Source organism: Anolis sagrei, chromosome 9, assembly GCF_037176765.1.
Source record: "Anolis sagrei isolate rAnoSag1 chromosome 9, rAnoSag1.mat, whole genome shotgun sequence".
Lineage (NCBI taxonomy): Eukaryota > Metazoa > Chordata > Lepidosauria > Squamata > Dactyloidae > Anolis > Anolis sagrei.
In genome coordinates, this window is record NC_090029.1 from 28,092,564 (window position 1) to 28,112,451 (window position 19,888).

Below are 19,888 nucleotides of genomic sequence, written 5' to 3' on the forward strand. Positions count from 1 at the left end.
CCTCCTTCGGCATGGAAAAATTGAACAATAGCACCTCCCCATGGCCAGAAGTTGAGCATTGCTTCCAGACGCTGGAGATGGAAAAGGGGAAGGCCTTTACCTTATCTATGTATTGTATGTCATTGTTCATGTAAAATGGCATTGAATGTTTGCTATATATGTTCAGTAATCTGCTCTGAATTCCTCCAGGGAGATAAAGCAGAATATAAATAAAGTGTATTTCATTATTATTATTATTATTATTATTATTATTATTATTATTATTTGAAACACAACAAGATGAGTCCACAGTAAACAAGATCACTCTGCTGGCTGTTGTATTGGGATCACACGTCGGATACTTCCCAAGTGTCTAGGAGTGTGTGATGTATCGGCGAATAATGCATGCAGATCCCAGTAGGGTGGCCTTTTGCAGCTGACAGATGGTAATTTTGTCAGCGTCAATTGTGTTTAAGTGCCAGCCAGGGTCTTTAGGCGCTGCACCCAGTGTGCTGATCACCACCGGGACCACCTTGACTTGGCCAGCCAAGGTCTTTAGGCGCTGCACCCAGTGTGCTGATCACCACCGGGACCACCTTGACTGGCTTGTGCCAGAGTCTTGGCAGTTCAATTTTTTATTTATATTTATTTATTTGACTTTTTGTAGAAACAAAGATTGGAGATAAAGCTCCAATGGAGATACCTATTCCCCCAATAAACTCTTTCAGGAGTGAATTTCCCTTCCGAGGGGTAGATTTCTCTCACTTCCTGTTGTCCCAGCTCCCATTCTTAACTAGGAGTTGGATGTAAGTTGGATGTTTGTAATTCAGGGACTGCCTGTGCAACTATCACATGTTTCTAGTAGCGTGAGATCCTTGGCGTTACCACCCCAAAAAGCAAGTTTCCTAAACTCGAGATTGAGTGGCACACGGTACGCCCTGAGAACCTCGTTGTGCCGTATGTCCCAGCATCTATTTTGTCCCCTTTTCTCCTACTCCTCCGCAGGTGTGCCAGCTAAGCCTTGTTGGGGCAGAACCAAACCCTCCAAACATAAAAGAAACCTCCCGTTCTGGATGTTAACTTTAGTTACCAAAGCCAGACAATGCTGTCAGTGGCGTGGAAGAAAAAAAATGACTGTTGCCAGCTGCGTTGTTCACAGTTGGATGATTTCTCCAAATGGTTATAGAGTCAGGAGCCTGGTGTGGCCAAAGACAGGATGATGGATGAGCAACACCCAGCGTCCAAGTTGAAAGAATGGCAGAAGTTCACTTCAGGGTTGTTAAAATGCTAATCGAGCTTAGTTAACAAAAGTTTAATGGAACAGAAAAGTTAGGGAAATGAACACACCACAATATCTTGTCATATGCACAAATACTGCTAGATGGATAGGCTGTGGAGAAAGCAAATTGCTGGAGAAATGTGCAAAATAACCAGCAACTGTGTACACTCACTTGAGAAACAATCCGATGTTTACAATACACAAATTGGGATATAATCCTAAAGGCACTCGCCTGGTTGTTGAATAATGCAATGTTTATTTCTGAACAGAGAATAATAATACTATTAATCACACAGACAGGTACGTCCTCAGTTGCATATACTTATAAATATATATTGCCTGGTTAGTATGTGAGTATTAATATGCAAGCCAAGTGTACCTTTTGGATGACATGAATGATCACTAATGCATAGAATTGTTAAGTTGTATTTTGCATGTGTGTGCTCCTGATACAATGTCAGGCTGTGCTTTTTTGTTTTGCCTTTGTTTTCCATTGTAATTTGTTTCAGTTTTTCAGATACCTCCTTATGAATTTTGTGACCAAAAGGAGGCTTAATATTTCAATGAAATGTTGATGAACACTTCCTAAATCTTTGATTGATTTGCAATTATTATCAGTTATTCCGCACATTGACCAGTTCCGCATCTGGGGGTCGGGACCCCTGAGGGGGTTGCAAGGAAGTTTCAGAGGGGTCACCAAAGACCATCAGAAAACATAGTATTTTCTGTTGGTCATGGGGGCTCTGTGTGGGAAGTCTGGGCCAGTAAGCGGGGTTCAGAATGCGTTCTGATTTAGGTGAACTACAAATCCCAGCAACTATAACTCCCAAATGTCAAGGTCTGTTTTCTCCAAACTCCACCAGAGTTCACATTTGGATATATTGAGGATTCATGCCAAGTTTGGTCCAGATCCACCATTGTTTGAGCCCACAGTGCTCTCTGGATGTAGGTGAACTATAACTCCAAAACCCAAGACCAATGCTCACCACACTCTTCCAGTACTTTCTCTTGGTAATGGGAGTTTTGTGTGCCAAATTTGGTTCAATTCCATCATTGGTGGAGTCCAGAATGCTCTTTGATTGTAGGTGAACTATAAATTCCAGCAACTACAACTCCCCAATGTCAAGGTCTATTTTCCTCCCAAACTCCACCAGTGTTAAAATTTGGGCATATTAAGTATTCACAATCAGTGCCCACCAAACCCTTCCAGGTCATGGGAGTTCTGTGTTCCTAGTTTGGTTCAGTTCCATAATTGGTGGAGTTCAGAATGGTCTTCAATTGTAAGTGAACTATAAATCCCAACAACTACAACTCCCAAATGACAAAATCAATCTCCCCCCCCCCCCCCAACTCCATCAGTATTCAAATTTGGGTGTATTGGGTATTTGTGCCAAACTTGGTACAGTGAATGAAAATACATTATGTATATCAGATCTTTACACTGCAATTCGTAACAGTAGCAAAATTAGTTGTGTAGTAGCAACAAAAATAATGCGATGGTTGGGGGTCACCACAGCATGAGGAACTGTATTGAGGGGTCGCGGCATTAGGAAGGTTGAGAACCACAGCACTAATGCAAGTAATTGTTAAGTTGTATTTCGCATGCGTTTGCTCCTGATACAATTTCAAGCTGTGCTCTTTATTATTATTTCTTATTTATTAACCATATTTATAAGGAGCCCCCGGTGGCGCAGTGGGTTAAACCCCTGTGCCGGCAGGACTGAAGACCCAACAGGTCGCAGGTTCGAATCCGGGGAGAGGCGGATGAGCTCCCTCTGTCAGCTCCAGCTCCCCAAGCGGGGACATGAGAGAACCCTCCCAGAAGGATGATAAAACATCAAATCATCCGTGCGTCCTCTGGACAATGTCCTTGCAGACGGCCAATTCTCTCACACCAGAAGTGACTTGCAGTTTCTCAGGTCGCTCCTGACATGACAAAAAACAACAACAACCATATTTATATACCGCCTTTCTCAGCCCTAGAAATATGATTAATTAGTGCAGTGCTTCACTTTTGTTTTCCATTGTTTTCCTTTGTTTTGCCTTTGTTTTCCATTGTAATTTATTTCAGTGTTTCAGACGTCTCCTTACGAATTTCAGGACCAAAAGGAGGTTTAACACTTCAATGAAATGTTGAGGCACACTTCCTAAATCTCTGGTCGGTTTGCAACGATTATCAGTTATTCTGCACATTGCCCAGTTTGCTATAATGAATCCACACATCACCCTCGGATTTGATCTTTCTAGTTATATAAACATTGGCATTTGGAAATGGAAACATCATAGCGCCTATCTCTCTCCCGCTTTCCCTACCCGGATCCTCGATAAAACGAGCCAACTTTTGCTAACAGCTGCTTTGGAATGACCACTAAGGCTCAACCAGGCAAAGAAAACAAGCGGCACACAGACACACACAAAGGCACTGGATTGAAAACAGTACGATAAGGCTCGGAGCGTGATTTTTCACCAAACTGTTCTTCCATGTGACATGGGAACAAATCTGAACATACTTTCTTTTCAGCCTGAAGTTGGCAGCTATTCACCGAACAGAGTAACAACTTAATAAAACAGCTTAGATGGATTTTAACAGCAACTGCAGCAGCTTATCTGAGGCATAAAGACAGATCATCTGTCCTCCCAGTAGTTCGATGAAAGCAACATTGGGGCTGATTTAATGAGATGCAGGATTTTTAAGACTGAAATTAACACAACACTCCACCATAACAAACACTCGGTGATCCCTGTTCTCTTTAGCTGCTCCTCGGGTAAAATATTAATAATTCCTGCAATCAAGAAGTATGTGTTGGCACTCTGGACTAGAATTAAAGGTATGTTTAATGACTAAATATGCAATCTCCTTGTTTTTCTTGCCTGAGCCAAAAGAGAGGAGGAGGGAGTCAAAAATACATTCTTTTGCAATCCACTGCATTTGCAAGCAAACAAAGCCCCAGAAGGATGATAAGAAATATTTTAAGATACAGCCTTTCTGTAGTCAACTAAAGGCAAACAGTGCTTGGATTTGACATGTTGGAGTAGATATTATCTCTTGCTGAAACAGAAAGGAATATAATGAGGAAATCTATCTACAGTGGAGTCTCGCTTATCCAACATAAACAGGCCGGCAGAATGTTGGATAAGCGAAAATTTTGGATAATAAGGCGGGATTAAGGGAAAGCCTATTAAATGTCAAATTACGTTATGATTTTACAAATTAAGCACCAAAACATCATGTTTTACAACAAATCAACAGAAAAAGCAGTTCAATACATGGTAACGTTATGTAGTAATTACTGTATTTCCAAATGTAGCACCAAAACATCACAATGTATTGAAACAGGTATGGATCCAGGTGGGAGGCAGACTGCGTTGGATAATACAGAACGTTGGATGACATATTGACAAGGCGGCACCCGATGGAGGGAATTATTATTATTATTATTACTATTATTATTATTATTATTATTAATATTAATATTAACACAACAAGATGAGTCCACAACAAACAAGATCACTCTTCTGGCTGTTGTATTGGATCACACATAGGACACTTCCCAAGTGTCTAGAACTGTGTGATGCATCAGCAAATAATGCGTGCAGATCCCAGTAAGGTGGCCTTTTGCAGCTGGCAGATGGTAATTTTGTCAGTGCCGATTGTGTTTAAGTGCAGGCCAGGGTCTTTAGGCACTGCACCCAGTGTGCTGATCACCACTGGGACCACCTTTACTGGCTTGTGCCAGTCTTTGCAGTTCGATCTTTAAATCCTCGTATTGTGTCAGCTTTTCCAGTTGTTTCTCTTCAATCCTGCTGTTGCCTGGGATGATGATGATGATGATGATGATGATGCTATTTTGCCATTCATGAAAGTGAGGGTAGGAAAAGGGTAGAACTGGATCTCTCGGCTAATCCTTACATGATTTACAGAGGATTGGTAGGAGTCCCGGCTCCCAGTCGGTTAACAATAACAGCTACAAAATGATTCTCCTCCTCTCTCTCAAATTGCACTGCTGAAATGATGAATCCTTTGAGTAAACAAGAGCAAAAAACACCATGCTTTGCATGTAAAAGGTGTAATTTCTTTAGTATTCCAAATTCCTAGGTTTAGAGTTTTTGGATTTTCAAAGGATGTGTTCTGCCCCTAACTCTGGATGATAGATATCAAAGCTTAAGTAAACAAAAACAGAGTAAGTCTCACAAATCTGAAGTCTTTCTGGACCTGCTTTGATGATTATCCAAACCTTATATTCCCAGCTTTTTTATGGTGGCACAATGGGTTAAAACCTTGTGCTGGCAGGACTGATGACTGGCAGGATGCAGGTTGGAATCTGGGGAGAACATGGGTGAGCTCCCTCTGTCGGCTCCAGCTCCCCATGCAAGGACATGAGAGAAGCCTCCCACAAGGATGGTAAAACATCAAAATGTCTGGGCATCCCCTGGGCAACATCCTTTTAGATGGCTAATTCTCTCACACTAGAAGCAACTTGCAGTTTCTCAAGTTGTTCCTGACACACACACACACAAAAAACTGGCAATGGGACAGGGTCCACCAGTGCCCCCAGTAATGCAATGGGTTAAACCTTTGTGCTGGCAGGACTGCTGAATGAAAAGTTGTCAGTCAGTTTGAATCTAGAGAGCGGATGAACTCCCCTCTGTCAGCTCCAGCATCCCATGCAGGGATTCCCACAAGGATGGTAAAACATCCTTGCAGATGGCCAATTCTCTCACACCAGAATCAACTTGCAGTTTCTCAAGTCGCTCCTGACACGGAAAAACTATCCCAGCTGTAATAGTATGTATGGAGTCAGGCAAAGCACCAGACCCATGGCGACCCAGCGATGATTGTATTGTAAAGCTGAAAATGTTTGCTCACTCCTCAACTCCCCTTCACCGCACCATAAACGCACGTCTGTCGTGCTGTATTCCAAATGGCCCAATATGGTCCCACTTCGACACATACATACATGACTTGGATGCATTCGCTGTAGGCTTTCCATGGAAATAGGAGAACATCTTGTGCCAATCTCAAACGTCTAGCAATTTCAGGAGCACCGGCTGCTCAAACAGACAGCTGAGACCAAGCGGCCAATTTTTCCCAAAGTGCTAAACATATCTTGATGGACCACCAGAAAGGAAACTGGTAGAGAAAAACATGCCCTCATTCGGTTAACTAGAGAAAGGAAGACAGAGACACTCAATGGGTTCTGAACAAAGGCTTGCGTGACATGAAGTCCATTCACATAATTATGTTGTCTTGGTCATTTGCCGGACTAAATGACCCCAGGTGGGGACAGATGGCTGAGTGAGAGAGATCAAGAGGTGTTTTGATGCCAATTCAGATGGAAAAAGGCATCTAGAGCTAGAGCAGTGGCTCTCAATCTTCCTAATGCCACGACCCCTTAATACAGTTTCTTATGTTGTGGTGACCCCCAAACATAAAATTATTTTCGTTACTACTTCATAACTGTAATTTTGCTATTGTTTTGAATCGCAATATAAATATCTGAAATGCATGATGTATTCTCATTCACTGGACCAAATTTGGCACAAATACATGATACGCCCAAATCTGAATACTGGGGGAGGGGGGGGGGGCTGGGTGGGATAATGATTTTGTCATTTGGGAGTTGTAGTTGCTGGGATTTATAGTTCACCTCCAATATAAAGAGCATTCTGAATTTCATCAATGATGGAATTGAACCAAACTTGGCACACAGAACTCTCAAGGCCAACAGAAAATACTGGAAGGGTTTGGTAGGCAGTGACCTTGAGTTTTGGAGTTGTAGTTCACCTTCATCCAGAGAGCACTGTGGACTCAAACAATGCTGGATCTGGACCAAACTTGGCATGAATACTCAATATGCCCAAATGTGAACACTGATGGAGCTTGGGAAAATAGACTTTGACATTTGGGAGTTGTAGTTGTTGGGATTTATAGTTCACATACAATATAAAGAGCATTCTGAACTCCATCAATGATGGAACTGAACCAAACTTGGCACACAGAACTCTCATGGCCAACAGAAAATACTGGAGGGATTTGGGATGAATTGGCATTGATTTTGGGGAGATGTAGTTCTCCTACATCCACAGAACTCTGTGAACCCAAATAACTATGCCAAAGTTCCCACACAGAGACCCCCTTGACCAACAGAAAATACTGGAGGGATTTGGGATGAATTGACAGTGATTTAGGGGAGATGTAGTTCTCCTACATCCACAGAACTTTTGGAACCCAATAACTACGCCAAAGGTATTCCTAAGACCATCAGAAAGGTGTTTTCTGATGGTCTTTAGCAACACCTCTGAAACCCCCTCGTGATCCCCCCCCCCCCGGGGTCTCGACCCCCAGATTGAGAAACACTGAACTAGAGCCTATAAAACCACCTCTAGCTTAGACATCCTTTTTTAATACAAATTTCCATTTTTGCAAGTTGGTGGGCTGCAAATGCAACCCTTTCCTCACTTAGGGAGAAAGAAAAGCAAGGGAGCTTTCCTCGGAGATCCTACGAAACGCCTTCAAAGTTTACGACAGGCAAGAAAAACAAAATCATCAAACCTATTGGCAAATTTCTATTTATTAGAACGAGAGTAAATGTTTATACAATCCTTGCCAGCAGAACAGAATAAGCCTGTCACTCACCACATTAAATATAGTTACAAGTAGCTTCATTTATTGAATGAGATACATAATGACACATTTTTGAAAATGTAAAGCCCCAACTCCCCTTGTCAGGGAAAAAAAAATAACAACAGACTATCTGTTGTCGAAGGCTTTCATGGTCAGAATCACTGGGTTCCTGTATATTTTCCAGGCTGTATAGCCATGTTCCAGAAGCATTATCTCCTGACGTTTCACCCACATCCTCAGAGGTTGTGAGGTCTGTTGGAACTAGGCAGGCTTTGAAGCTACAGCACCATTAAATGCTTGAATGTTGCAATTGGCCACCTTGACTAGCATTTAATAGTGCTGTAGCTCCAAAGCCTGGCTGATTGCTGCCTGGGGGATCCTTTGTTGAGAGGTGTTAGCTGGCCCTGATTGATTCTTGTCTGGAATTCAATATAGTTACAGCTCCAGGATAAAAGCTCTCCCTTAGTATGTTTTGCCTTATCTTTGTCACCCTGTACAACACCTAAACATAATGTTAAGATTAACAAGGCGATCGTATCCGTGCAAATTTATGTATAACATCCAACAATTTATTTATTTATTTATGACATTTATATGCCACCCTTCTCACCCTGAAGGGGACTCAGAGCGGCTTACAAGATACACACACACACACACACAATATATTATATTATTAGCATAGTACAATATCAGGATTAAATATTACTATATTGTACTATATCATATTGTAATATTATTAGTAATATTACATGTCATATCAATATATGATTATAATATCATAGTAGTAGTAGTAGTAGTAGTAGTATTATATTGCATTACATCATCTATATATATAAAAATGCTTTGTGCATAATGAGTACCTTAAAAACAAAAGAACCAATGAATGAAATCACACCAAATTTGGCAACAAAACATCTCACAACACAAGGAGTGACCATCACTCAAAAAATTATGATTTTGTCATTTGGGAGTTGTAGTTGCCTGGATTTATAGTTCACCTACAATCAAAGAGCATTCTGAACTACATCAACGATGGAATTGAACCAAACTTGGCACACAGAACATGACCAGCAGAAAATACTGGAAGGATTTGGTGGGCATTGACCTTGCGTGTTGGAGTTGTAGTTCACCTACATCCAGAGAGCACTGTGGACTCAAACAATGATGGATCTGGACCAAACTTGCCACAAGAACTCAATACGCCCAAATATGAACACAGATGGAGTTTTGGGGAAATAGACCTTGACATTTGGGAGTTGTAGTCACTGGGATGCACAGTTCACCTACAATCAAAGAGCATTCTGAACCCCACAAACAACAGAATCAGGGCAAACTTCCCACACAGAACCCCCAGAACCAACAGAAAATACTTAAGGCCATCCAGTCCAACTCCCTTCATCAGACAAGAAAATGTAATCAAAGTCCTCCTGACAAAGAGCCAGCCAGCCATAGATATAGATAGATAGATGGATGGATAGATATGATTCACAAACGCAGAGATATAGTATCATAGATCTGAAAGGGATCCCTCAAGAAGGACAACTATATGTTACCTGTTCCAGAGTAGGCAAACCAGACAATCTCCACATCAACACTGACAAAGAAACAGCAAGAAATACTGTTTACCCACAAGCAGAAAGACATTACATATATTAGAAACCAACACTTTCTCATTACTTATTTTCCAGATCAACAGACTGGGCCACAGCAATGCATGGCAGGGGACAGCTAGTAATATAAATATTATATGTATATACAATATATTATATTATATTATTATTAACAAGGCCTGCTCTTGGCCAATCAATAATAAGCTGACAGATTTGGGATCTAACTTGGAAATACATCCAACTAGCAGTAAACAATGGGACTTGCATTTGAATGAGTGAGTGGAGCACTGCTTGAAAGAACTTCCAATGCAAATCTTATATATGGGTGGCATATAGATCGCCTAAAGACCATTTTTAGAATTGTTCCCCACGAATCGTTTCGGAATGGTAGCATTTGCTGTGGCGACGTTCAGAAAACAGGATGTATCTGTTTAGGCTGTGGTTGCATGCTACATGAAAACTATACTCGTAATTGCACAGTAAACATATCTAGAGACAGAGAGACTGCAACCAGGCGGGCCTATTATTGCTGATGTCCAGAAAAGTTCACAAAAAAAGACGTGTTTTCGCTCTGAAATTATTTATAGCACGAGCACACAGAGCAGGCGGACTGTTGACAAACGTTCAGCAGGACCCGCAGGATAGTAAACAGTTTTATCAAACACAACTAGACAATTGAGGGAGATCGGGAAAGTTCGATTCTCTAGCACAGCCTAAGCTGTTTACCAGACCGTGCTAGCAATGCAGAAATGGCTTGCTGTAAGATTTTTTGGGCTGTATGGCCATGCTCCAGAAGCATTCTCTCCTGATGTTTCGCCTGCATCTATGGCAGGCATCCTCAGAAGTTGTGAGGTCTGTTGGAAACTAGGCAAGTGATGTTTATATATCTGTGGAATGTCCAGGGTGGGAGAAAGAACTCTTGTCTATTTGAGACATGTGTGAATGTTGCAATTGGCCACCTTGAGTAGCATTTAATGGCCTTGCAGCTTCAAAGCCTGGCTAGTTGCTGCCTGGGGGATCCTTTGTTGGGATGCATAAACCTCACTTCCTAAGCCTAATTTCCAATGTTTATTTATTTATTTACAGTATTTATATTCCGCCCTTCTCACCCTGCAGGCGACTCAGGGTGGATTACAATGTACATATACATGGCAAACATTCAATGCCATACACACACAACATATATAAACAGACACACAGAGGCTTTTTAACATTCCAGCTTTTTCATGGGGGTATTCTGGCCACCAGGGGAGCTGTCGCTTCACCATCCATTTGTGACACGGACGAAGTACTTCCTCATTCTTTGCATGCTTGCTGGAGATTTTTATGGCCTCGTAAATGAGTTAAATTAGCCTCCCCCCATAAGTGGTACCTAAATTTCCTACTTGACAGATGCAACTGTCTTTCGAGCTGCAAAGGTCGACAGCAAGCTACACAAATTGGTCGGAAGCTCACGCAGACCTGGGCTGGCTTCGATCTCATGACCTTTCGGTCAGTAGTGGTCTTAATGTAGCTGACTCCCAGCCAGCTGCGCCACAGTCCCGGTGTTTCACCTGCATCTATGGCAGGCATCCTCAGGTTGCAATTGGCCACCTTGATTATTAGCATTAAATGGCCTTGTAGCTTCAAAGCCTGGCAAATGCAATATTCACACATGCCTAAAACAGACAAGAATTATTTCTCCCATCACAGACATTCCTCAAACATATATACCCCACTTGACTTGTTTCTAACAGACCTCACAACCTCTGAGGATGCCTGCCATAGATGCAGGCAAAACGTCAGGAGAGAATGCTTCTGGAACAGGGCCATAAAGCCCAAAAAACTTACAGCAACCCAGTGATTCCGGCCATGAAAGCCTTTGACAATACAATGCAGAAATGCAACGCTGTCACTAACTTACCCTAAATTGTGCAAAGCCCTTCCAGGATCAATGCACCATTGCTTGAAGGAGAGATCAACATGTTTTGTTGTGCATGTTCTGTCTTTCTTTCTCGCTCTCTCCGGTTACACTTCCTGCGCGCAGCCACCCAGTTCAAGCCAACTGCAAAAAGGCACCTTTTAAGTCCAAGGAAACAATCACTCCTCGGGAACAGCTGGGTAAGCGAGCCTTTGGAGCCATGATTTATTAATGGCCAAGGGGTGGTGTTTTGCAGAATGGGGGCAGCTTTCCCCCCTTACTCCACGAAAGCGGCTGTATCAGGTGGTGGTGCAGAGAGAATCTGGCCCTTCTGGAAGCCACAAAGATGGGGGGAAAGTTTCACTCCTTTGCCTTTCAACAAAACCTCCTTTTCATCAGGAGGAGGAGATGAAAGGACGGAGAAGGAGGGGGTGGGGTGGGATAAAAGAGACAGCCCCTGTCACTTTCATGGGGGCTAATTCAGAATGGACGCTCTTATTTGTTTCCATCCATAATTGATGGCTGGCTTGAAATAGAGCTCCCTCTATCTCCCAAAGCCTGGCTACTACTACGGGAAGCTGGAAGCAGATGCTTGGTTCCACTAAGGCTGGCTCCTCAATCATTGTGAGTGGAGTTTTGCACTGTGGGTCCTTCCACACAGCCCTAAATCCCAGGATATCAAGGCAGAAAATCCCACTATAACTGCTTTGAACTGGATTTTCTGAGTTTACACTCAGACAATGTGGGATTTCCTGCCTTGATATTCTGGGATAATAATAATAATAATAATAATAATAATAATAATAATAATCTCTGCAAGGTAGCAGATGAAACAAGAGATCACATCCTCAGCTGCTGCAAGAAGATTACACAGACAGACTACAAGCAGAGGCACAACACCGTTGCTCAGATGAATCATTGGAACTTGTGCCACAAACACCATCTGCCTGTGACAAAGAACTGATGGGGAGTGGTATAGGGAGATCTGGGACATCACAATAAATGATAAACTGTCAGGAAACATTAAGGTTAAAAGAGGATTATCAAAAAAAGATGATTTTGGGAAGATTTGGGGGAAATTGATAGAATATGTATATATAGAAGGTATAGATGGTCTGGGGTGAAGGGTCAGCACTGGGTGATTGGACAATATGTAATGAAGCAGGTATATGAAATATTATAGGTATTAAGACATACATGTTCCGTACAATTTGTTAATGGGAAGTAATAAGTTAAGAATGTTTAAACACTGAATATGTTAAAGCTACCATAAATAAAAAGTTGGGCAAATCCCCCCCCCCCCCAAAAAAAAAAGAACTGGTGGGATCACAAGCCAGAAAAAGTTACAGAGAATGAATACATCAAACTATTTCTAGGACTTCCGAATTCAAACAGACAGAGTTTTGGAGCATAATACTCCTGATCTCACAATCATGTTAAAAAACAAAGTATGGATCATTGATGGTGACAGCAGGATTGCAGAGAAAAAACTGAAAAAGCTGACACGATATGAGGATTTAAAGATAAGACTGCAAAGACTCTGGCACAAGCCAGTCAAGGTGGTCCCAGTGGTGATTGGCACACTGGGTGCAGTGCCTAAAGACCTTGGCTTGCACTTAAACACAATCAGCGCTGACAAAATTACCATCTGCCAGCTGCAGAAGGCCACCTTACTGGGATCTGCATGCATTATTTGCTGATACATCACATCGTCCTAGACACTTGGGAAGTGTCCAACGTGTGATCCAATACAACAGCCGGCAGAGTGTCTGCTGTGGACTCATCTTGTTGTGTTTCTAATAATAATAATAATAATAATAATAATAATAATAATAATAATGTACTTGGGAAGTGTCCAACATGTGATCCAAACCAACAGCCAGCAGAGTGTCTGCTGTGGACTCATCTTGTTGTATTTCAAATAATAATAATAATAATAATAATAATAATAATAATAATAATCTTTATTTATACCCTGCCAACATCTCCCCAAAGGGGACTCAGGTAGGCTAACTTGAGGCCAAGCCCAAAACTAATACAGCAAAGTTAAACACAAAATAACAGAAAAACTACATCACAACAAAATACACGAAGTAACAAAATAAACAGTACAAAACAACATAATAAAAATCAAACGCAAAGGGCAGGGACTGTGTGAGTGGAGTTTTGCATTGTGGGCTCTTCCACACAGCCCTATATTCCAGAATATCGAGGCAGAAAATCCCACAATATCTGCTTTGAACTGGGTTTTCTGAGTCCACACTCAGATAATGTGGGATTTCCTGCCTTGATATTCTGGGATATGGGACTGAATAAAATCCCACGTTATCTGCTTTGAACTGGAATATATGTCAGTGTGGATTTCGGGTCCTTCCACACAGCCTTATTTCCCAGAATATCAAGGCAGAAAATCTCACAATATCTGTTTTGAACTGGAATATATGGCAGTGTGGACACGGATAACCCAGTTCATAGCAGATATTGTGGGATTTTATATAATAATAATAAAACTTTATTTATACTTGGCCACCATCTCCCCAAGGGGACTCTGGGTGGCTTACATGAGGCCAAGCCCAACAGTACAGCAAAGCAAATCTACAACATAAAATACAAACAGTAAAAAATAATCAAAATAAATAATAACAATAAAATAAAATACAAAAACAGTATAAATAAACACATTTTTCTGCCTTGATATTCTGGGATATAGGGCTATGTGGATGGGCCCTAAGTGCAGACTCAGATAGTCTTCCGCACGGCTCTATATCCCAGAATATCAAGACAGAAAATCCCACAATATCTGCTTTGAACTGGGTTGTCTGAGTCCACACTCAGATAATGTGGGATTTTCTGCCTGAATATTCCGGGATATAGATCTGCGTGGAAAAGCCCCGAGTGTGGACTCAGATAACCCAGTTTGAAGTAGATATTCTGGGATATAGGTCTGTGTGGAAGGGCCCACAGATAACCCAGTTCGAAGCAGATATTGTGGGTTATTCTGCCTTGATATTATGGGTTATATGGCTGTGTGGAAGGGTCCTGAGTGGGGCTCAGTGTGAGACTATAGGGAGTCAGGCTTGGAGATGGGACAAACAGACAGAAGACAGGCAGAAGCCAGACTCAGAGACTCCTTAAAGAGAGGGATGGGAGTCAGAGTTCCCTTCCACACCGCTGTATAAAATCCACATTGAACTGGATTATATGGCAGTGTGGACTCAGATATCCCCATTCAAAGCAGATATTGTGGATTATCCGCCTTGATATTCTGGGTGATATGGCTGTGTGGAAGGGCCCAGAGTTTGTGCCAAGCCACAAGTGGGAGCGCATACCCACCTCCAAGCCTCTCTGGCTTTGGCACACACACAGGGGCAAGGAGATGGCCTCTCCCTGTCACCATTCCTGATGCACTGGGTAGTAATGAGAAAGGCTCCCCCAGTGGGAAATTGCCCTTCCAGCATCTCTGCGGCCCTCTCTTCTCTCCTCCCCATCTCTCTTTCTCTCTGACCCCTTCTCCACTAACATATAATCCCGATTATCAAAGCATATCATGCACATTATCTGCGTTGAACTGGATTATCTGAGTCTACACTGCCATATAATTCAGTTCCAAGCATATAATCTGGGTTTTCTATGGCAGTACAGAAGAGGCCACTGTGTGATGCTCATATGGAAACAAAACAGCACCAAGAGAGGCCAGCTTCAAAGACAGTAAGGCTGAACCAATGCTTTGGGTCCCCACACTTCCCTCATTCCCTCTCCCACAGGTTGAGAAACCTGGGATGATAAAGTTTCCCAGCTGCTCAGAGGACTCCTCATATGAGGATGAAGGCAAAGAAAGGAAGGGTAGGAAGGAAAGGGAGAAAAAGGAATGGAAAGGAGAAGAAGGGAAGGAAGAGAAAGGCAGGGAAGAGAAGGAAGGAAAGAAGGGGATGAAGAAGAAAGGCAGGGAAGAGAAGGAAGGAAAGAAGGGGAAGGAAGAGAAAGGAAGGCAAGGGAATGGAGAGGAAAAGAAGGGAAGGGAGGGAAGGGTGGAAAGAAGGAAAGGATAAAAGAAGGAAAGAAGGGGAAGGAAATGAGAAGGAAGGAAAGAAGAAGAAAAGGGGAAGAAAAAGGAAGGGAAGGGAGAGAAAGGAATGAAAGGGAATGGAAAAGGAAAAGAAAGAAAAGAGAAAAGAAGGAAAGAAGGGGAAGAAAGAGAAAGGAAGGCAAGGGAATGGAGAGGAAAAGAAGGAAAGGAAGGGAAGGGAGTAAAGAAAGGATAAAAGAAGGAAAGAAGGGGAAGGAAAAGAAGGGAAGGAAATGAGAAGGAAGGAAAGAAGAAAAGAAGAGAAGAAAAAGAAGGTAAGGAAGAGAAACGAAAGGAAGGGAAAGGGAAAGAAGGGAAAGAAGGGGAGGAAAAGAAGGGAAGAGAAAGGAAGGGAAGGAAGAAAAGAAAGAAAGGAGAAAAGATGGGGAGGGAAAAGAATGGAAGGGAGAGAAAGAAAGGAATGGGAATGGAAAGGAAAGAAAGGAAAAGGAAAGGAGGGAAAAAAGAGGACGGAAAAGAGGAAAGGAAAAGAAAAGGAACTGAAAGAGAAAGGAACCGAAGGGAGGGAAGGAAGGGGATGGAGAAGAAGGGGAGGAAGGAAAAAAGGAAGGAGAAGGAGGGAAGGGAAGACCGAATGCAGGCAGGCAGTTAGGCTAAGGGAAGGAAGGAAAGAAGAGAAGGAAGAGAAAAATGTGAGGGAGAGAAGTAAGAGAAGGGGAAGAATAGAGAGAAGGAAAAGGAGAAAAAGAAAAAGGAGGATCGGCTGGCCACATCGGGGCATCTGTGGCATATGGACACCCACCACCTCCTCTTCCTGCTCTTCTTTGGGTCCCGAGAAGGAAGCAAGGGGAGAGGGAAGGGGGAAAGGAGTAGGAGAGTGGCCCTTCTCATCCAAAAAGGATGCAGAGCTTGTCCAAGGAGGGCTCGGGAAGGAGGAAGGAGGCTTTGCAGGCTTTGGCAGGGGATGATGGGTTGGGGGGCAGCTCTTTCCCCCAATCCGGGCTCGCTCTCCGTAGCAGCTTCTCTGCGGGTTCCAGGGCTCTGAGATTGGGGTTCTAGGTATCCCCTAAATCCATAACATTGGCTCCCTAAGACGCGCATATCTCCCGAAAAGGCATCCCCCAAAAAGCCCCAAAACGTACGGCTCGCGTTTTAAACCGCATCCAAGAAGGCGCACCTTTCCCTTTGCCACACGGGCAACTTTCTCACGCGGATCGGGGCCAGAAAGGCTCGGAAAGCAGCCTCCGAAGCTCTCCGCCGTGGAAGCCGCGTCTCCCGGGAAGACAGGCTCGAGAAGAGAGGGATCTTCTCCCTTTTGGGGAGGGGGAAATAGTGAAAGGACCGCCGCCCTTACCTCATCGGGGGGTCCGCAAGCCCACGAGCCGCCGGGAACCAAAACACACACACAATCCCAAGCCCAAGGCGGGTCTCTCGAGTCAAAATCCACAGCCGTCTCGCCGCTTCATGGTAGGCAAATCCTTCCTTTTTGCAGGCGAGGAAAGAAAGCCAAGGAGCCCAGCAAAGGCGAGCCAAGCCGAGCCAAGCGGAGGGAGGCGAAGCCGAGGAGGAGAGCCAAAGGGGCGGGAGACCCCCCCCCGCTCGCCCCTCCGGAGGATCCCGCCCCCGAAAAGGAAGGGGCCGAGGGACGCGCGACCCACACCGCCCAGCCAAGCCTCGCCTCGCCTTCCCGGCTCTCTCCTCCGCCGCCCGAAAAGAGGAGGAAGAGGGAAGAAGAGGAGGAGGAGGAGGAAGAGGAGGAGGGGGAGGCGCCCGATCTCGCCCCCTCCTCTCTCCTTCCCTAGTCAAGCCCGCCGTCAGGCATCCCGGGGAGAAACAATAGCCGAAATGCCCTGGGAAGTTAACCAAGGGCAGGGGGTCTCTCTCTCTCTCTTTCTCCCCTTCCTTCCTTCCTTGCATCTTCGCCCTTCCCTTTTTCTTTGCACCTCTGCTTCCTTCCAGACACCTTCATCCGTCTCCTTTTCATTCTTTCCTTCCTTCCCGGTTACGTTTGGTTCTCTTTACCTTGGATCTCTCCCCCCCCCCCCCCCGCCTTCTTTTGACTGTTTTCCCTTCTTTCTTTTCTGTTTCTCCCTTCATTCCGGTCTTAATCCCACCTTGCTCACTTGCATCCCTCCCTCCTTTCTTTATCATTTGCTTCTTTCCTTCCTTCTTGACTCAGTTTCCCCCTCCTTCTTTCACCTCCTTCCTTCCTTCCTTCCTTCCTTCCTTCCTCAGTTTCCTCCTTTCTTCTTGACTCTGTTACCTCTTTCCTTCTTGACTCAGTTTACCCCTTCCTTCCTTCCTTCCTTCCTTCCTTCCTTCCTTCCTTCCTTCCTTCCTTCCTTCCTTCCTTCCGAGTTTCCTCCTTCCTTCTTGACTCTGTTACCTCCTTCCTTTTTGAATCAGTTTTCCCCTTCCTTCCTTTTTACTGTTCCCCCCTTCCTTCTTGACTGTTTTCCCCTTCCTTCCTAACTCAATTTCCTCCTTCCTTCCTTCCTCCCTTCCTTCTTGACTCAGTTTCCCTCTTCTTTCCTTTGCTTCCTTCCTTCCTTCCTTGCTGAGTTTCCTCCTTTCGTCTTGACTCTGTTACCTCTTTCCTTCTTGACTCAGTTTTCCCCCTTCCTTCCTCCCTGCATTCTTGACTCAGTTTCTTCCTTCCTTCCTTCCTTCCTTCCTTCCTTCCTTCCTTGCTGAGTTTCCTCCTTCCTTCATGATTCTGTTACCTCCTTTCTTTTTGAATCAGTTTTCCCCTTCCTTTCTTTTTACTGTTCCTTCCTACCTTCTTGATTTTGTTTCCTCCTTCCTTCCTTTTTGACTCAGTTTCTTCTTCCTTCTTGACTGTTTTCCCCTTCCTTCCATTTTTGCTTAGTTTCCTCCTTCCTTTCCTCCTTCTTTCCATCTGACTCAGTTTTCCCCTTCCTTCCTTCCTTCCTTCCTTCCTTCCTTCCTTCCTTCCTTCCTTCCTTCATCAGTTTCCTTCCTTCCTTTTTCATTGTTTCCTCCTCCTTTCCTTCTTGACTCAGTTTCCCCTTGATTCCTTTTCTTTTGGATTTAGTTTGCCTCCCTCCTTTTTCCTAATTATTTTCCCTTCCTTCCCTCCCTTTCCAGTAATTGTCCCCCCCTTCCTTCTTTATTTAGTTTTTCCCTCCCTCCCTCTCTCTGCACTTCCTTCCTTCCTTCCTTCCTTCCTTCCTTCCTTCCTTCCTTCCTTCCTTTTCCTCTTCTATTTAGCCTTCCCTTTCTGTTTTCCTGTACAAAATACAGCAATACAAAACTACCCAATAAATTATCCTCTCCAGGCGCTTGACCCTTCTGCTTCCTTAAAGATGGTTCACACAAAATTTCTCATTGCATCTTCTTCGGGGCACCATAATTTGGCAGTGTGGTGAGAGTCCATTTTACAGAGAACCAAACACATGTAAGACAACCATTATATTATAATAGGGATTTGTAATGTCTTGGGGTTTTTGCAAGCAATAACTGCCATTTGACCCCTTCCCTTTCCAAGTTGGAGTGAGACAGACAGAAAGATATGAGAGCTGAATGAAAACTAATGCCTCCACCTTCGTAACCCCTCAACAGATGGCAGTACCGGCATGCGGCAGGTACTGGCTGGTTCAGTAGACTCTCCTCTACAGTTCCATTTTGACAGGAAGCCTTAGCATTGAACAGTCATGTTGTTAAAGTGCAAAGTATGGAACCCTGCGCAGATGGTTGGTCAATGCGACTTAAGCAACATGCAGTCATTGAATTCTTGACAGCAGAAGGTGTCTCCCCAAAGGAGATTCATCAGAGAATGCAAGTTATTGATTGTGTTGAGGTGAGTACTGTGCATCATTTGGCAAGTAGGTTTAAAGATGTTGGGGTGACACCTTCTGTTGTCAAGAATTTAATGACTGCACGTTGCTTAAGTCTGCGCAGGGTTCCATACTTTGCACTTTAACAACATGACTGTTCAATGCTAAGGCTTCCTGCTAAAATGGAACTGTAGAGGAGAGTCTACTGAACCAGCCAGTACCTGCCACATACCCGTACTGCCATCTGTTGAGGAGTTACGAAGGTGGAGGCATTACTTTTCATTCAGTCCTCCCAGATCATCGTTCTCAACCTTCCGAGTACCACGAACCCTTAATACAGTTCCGCATATTGTGGTGACCCCCAGCCATAAAATTATTTTTGTTGCTACTTCATAACCAATTTTGCTACTGTTATGAATCATAATGTAAATATCTGATATGCAGGATATATTTTTATTCACTGGACCAAATTTGGCATAAATACCCAATATGCCCACAAATACCCATATGTGTTTGGGGGGGGGGGGTGATATTGTCATTTGGGAGTTGTAGTTGTTAGAATTTATAGTTAACCTACAGTCACAGAGCATTCTGAACCACCAACAATGGAATTGAACCAAACTGAGCACACAGAACAAGAGAAAATACTGTGAGGGTTTGCTGGACATTGA

General features: G+C 43.5%; 1 protein-coding gene across 12 annotated transcripts in view; it reads right to left on the bottom strand.

Annotated features, from left to right (window-relative positions):
* The window catches only part of SEMA6D (semaphorin 6D), a 589,599-nt gene that overhangs the window by 90,872 nt on the left and 478,839 nt on the right, over positions 1-19,888 (bottom strand). Inside the window, exon 1 of one of the 12 annotated variants that reach the window (XM_060755287.2) lies at positions 16,775-17,092. The exons of 10 other annotated variants lie outside the window; for them this stretch is intronic. The gene's annotated coding sequence lies outside the window, so the exon portion shown is untranslated. Of the gene's footprint in view, positions 1-11,396; positions 11,551-16,774; positions 17,093-19,888 lie in introns of those variants that run through there. One more of the 12 variants, XM_060755288.2, reaches the window with a different exon arrangement.